The sequence below is a fragment of the Geospiza fortis genome, unplaced genomic scaffold (assembly GCF_000277835.1).
Source record: "Geospiza fortis unplaced genomic scaffold, GeoFor_1.0 scaffold190, whole genome shotgun sequence".
Taxonomy (NCBI): Eukaryota; Metazoa; Chordata; class Aves; order Passeriformes; family Thraupidae; genus Geospiza; species Geospiza fortis.
Window position 1 is genome coordinate 4,990,663 of NW_005054328.1, and position 3,931 is coordinate 4,994,593.

Genomic DNA, 3,931 nt, shown 5'->3' on the forward strand with positions numbered 1-3,931 from the left:
CTTTGAAGCTCAATATTGTTCTTGCTAACATATTGTGGGACTTGTACCAAATGGGGTTTTTATAGCTGATTTCTGGATGAGTGAGCTGCCTTCAGTAATGTTTGAATTATTATTTTTATTTTTTCTTTTGCTGTGCTTGAAAACAGCAATGCTGCTTGAAGGAAGGGCAAATCTATGTGGAATCCATGTCCTTTGCAATGGAGAAATGAAGGGTATTTTTAAGCCATTTAAAACTACATTTCATAGATCAGTTAGGTTGGAAAAAGACCTTTAAGATCATAAAGTCCAACTATTAACTCAGCACTGCCAAGTCCCCATCTAAATCATCTCACCCTGTGCCACAAGGCTTTTAAAAGCCTCTAGGGATGGTGACTCCACTGCATCCCTGGGCAGTCTGTTCCACTGCTCCACACCCCCTTGGGGGGAAAAAATTCTCAAAAGTTTCAGAAGTTTCCAAATAGTGCAGATGGGGTTTTAGAAAAAGAAAATGCTGTTATTCCCTGTAGGCTAGCCTATGCTTTTCTTCTGCTACCTTAAATCTCAGTGGCTTTTCTTTGGGTATATAACTACTACTTTGGGGAGAAAAAGGAAGCATTTTGTGTATGGATATTGGCATAATGCCTAGATGAAAGGTACTAGATAAAATGACCCAGAGATGATGCCAACTTAACCTACAACACATTTGAACTGCATAGTTACTATCCTTCTGCAGCATGTATTAATCCTGTAGAGCTATTTAAGTGTTTGGTTCCTGCTTCTGTTCTTTCCTGATGACAGATCTACTTTTTTCATCTTATCTCCTTTCTATATTTAAAGTCCTTCATGCTACTTTTCTCAGAAAAATAACCTGTCAGTCCCCACTGTAGAGCTCCCAAACCACTCCAGAGACACTGTGGCAGCAATAGCCTAATTCAGATTTTTGCTCTGCCTCAAAGCAGAGCCAAAGGCAAACACAAAAATGTTCTACAGTCTTCAAAAGCAGCTATTTTAAGGCTGTCCTTCCTTTTTTCCCCTTTAAAATAAAAACAGACATATTTTGCCTCAGGGGAAAGGGCAATATATAACCTGTTACAAAAAGTTCATATTTTCTCAGAAAATCAACTCATTGATGCACTAGAAAGTGTTCTAATCAGAGTACTCGGAATTTAATTGTATTTGAAAATGGAATTTTTGTGAGTTTTCTTAGTGCTTGGCCTCAAGCCTCTTCTCAAAACTCAGTATAAATGCATCACCTGCAGCAGATTTAACTGCAGAGACATAGCTCCTCTAAGCCAGCTATATATGTTTGTTTGCCTAAACATGTCTTATATTCTGGAAGAACTTACTATGTCAAGTTATTTATCCCAGTTTTCAAAGGTAAATACTTGCAAAATGATCTTCTATGTAAACAAGTTTTAGTTGTGTATTAAAAAAAAAAGGCAAAACCCCAAAACCTATAATGTAAAATCAGTAAATGCCTGCTCATAGAGAAGAGAATGGTAAAACTGTGATTGTCTCCACTACGATCCAGAGCCATTCAGTCTCTGAGACTGCCAAGTGAAGTAAACAGGGTCTATTTGTAATAAATTAAGTACTTATGCACCTGAGCCCTCGACCTTGAACACTGTCACACTGACATTTTTGGCCACTTTTTAGCCTTGGATATTGACAGGTACCAAGGACAGCAGAGAAGAACCTTCTACCACACGTTCTCCAATGAGAGCAAGAGAGGCCTGTGCTTTCTTAGTTTTGGATGAGAAATATGTGGTTAGCTATATGAAAAGCTACTTTCAATTCAGACTTACCACTGGATTTCTGTTCAAGAGTCAGGGCAGCACTTGATACATGACCCCCTCATTCCCTGCAGAAGTGGATTTGCACAGCTAGTGCTGGTGTATTTGTCCTTTTTCCTTGTACTTTCCGGAACAGGTTAAATATGGGATAGAGGGGCAGACTTGAAAATGTATTATGTGCTATCACATAAAGTCTTCATTCACAATAACCTATTTAATTTGTTACATGAACAATTCTGACATGTATTTCAGAGAACTTGAAATGGAACACACTGCTGCTGTCTCTGCCCCAGGTGCCATGATGAAATCTGATCCTTTTCTTCTCTGTTTTCCTCTCTTGAAGCAATCTAGGTCACTGAGTCACCTAGCCAGCTGTTCACATAATTTCTTAAAAGCTTCAAACAGGACAATTCAAATTATTATACTCTAGCTGCTTTGCTGTAAACAGATGAAGTCCAGCTAAGCATTAGGCAATGATTTGAGGATACTACATTTAATTCTTTAAATCCATCCATTATGCCTCCTGGAAATGCATGATGAAACAGGATGGCACAGGAAGAGGAAAAATATACATGAGGAGTATATAATTATGTAACTTCTTAAGAGATCACCCTGAAATCCTCAGAGAGTCAGTAACAACTTTAGAAGAGAACTTAAAACTTGCACCTTAGTTCTCTAAAAGGACACCCTAACTGCATCCCTCTGTTTCTGTGCAGAGGGCCCACTTCATGGTAAATGCCTAAAAACTGAAGACCATGCTTCAGTGAGTGTACAACTGCATAAATACTTGTAAGAAAATGGTATAAACCCTCTGATAGCTTACAGTAATGGTAAATAACACTGTCCCTGCTCAGTAAAACACACTCAGAGAGAGAATTTAATTCCAGCTATGTAAGATACCAGCAATTTCTGAGAACTGACTGTAAGAATTGTAAAAAGTGTTTGAATTAACTGCATGAACATTAGGGCAACCCTCTGTAGCTGACTTAAGCACCCTACACATGAGAGAGTTTCCAGAAACTAAAAATGCTTCCTCTAGGATTCCTGTCCTAGGAACCCCCATCCAGGACCTGGCCTCTCTGGGAACACAAGGCTTGCAGTAGTTGAAAAAACATCTCTCACTTCAGGTCACACACTTTAATACTGTGTTACACATACAGCAAATTATACAGGAAATAAATTAGTTGAAATGATTCAATTTTTATCCTTTTCATTTGCAAAACAGACCCAAATCAAGAAAATGCATTATATTTACACATAGCTGATATTTTATATGCAAAGCATTTTTATATTTACACATTTTATGAATGTAGACTAATACTTTGTTAGATGGGGACAAAATTAAAATACTGACAATATCTGAACATGAAACAATCAAGATTACCATATTAATTGGCAACTGACCATCCTTTTAAAATATCTACATATATGTGTATACAGGCTCATTTTATGTTTGTGTATGTGCCAAAAAGAAAACACCTTGCACTTAAGCCCTGTCTATGTTTATATGGTATAATTTGTTATACTTTTTTGGTTTTATGCATGCTATGCTACATGCTTGTATGAGAGAAAATGCAGGTTTACTGCTGGTCCCTGAAGAACACAATACATAAACAGATAAGCACAGACCTGAACTATTTCACATCTAACTTAAATGCTAGGTTCAACCAATACTGCAGGTCCTCAGGGACCTAAGGAGTACAGTCTAGCTTTCATCTTTGCCCTAAATAAGTAGAGCTGACTGAGATACAACCTCAATATATGTGCTTGGGAATTCTTAAGGACTTGCAGCCACTGAAACTTCAAACTAATAATGTACTGATTTATTGGGAAAGCATGCCTTTCAACCACCAAATAGTTATCATCATCATCTATTTTAAATTTCCTTTATTTTTAATTGCTGCTTCTTGCTTTTAGCAGCAGGTTTTTCATCTATGTTAAGTGCAGTAGCCATGCTCATCATCCCCCCCCAGGCTCCTCTCTGGAGCAGTGCAGTTCCTATGGCTTCACAGCTTCTTTGGGCTATATTTCCTGGAGTGACAATTCTTCATTCATTTCCTGGAGTGATGATTTTTCCTTCCCTCCACTGGGTCCATCTCTTTCTTGAAAGAAGAGACCAGAAGTGTAGCACCCTAAGGTACACATTTGTGCTGCAGCAG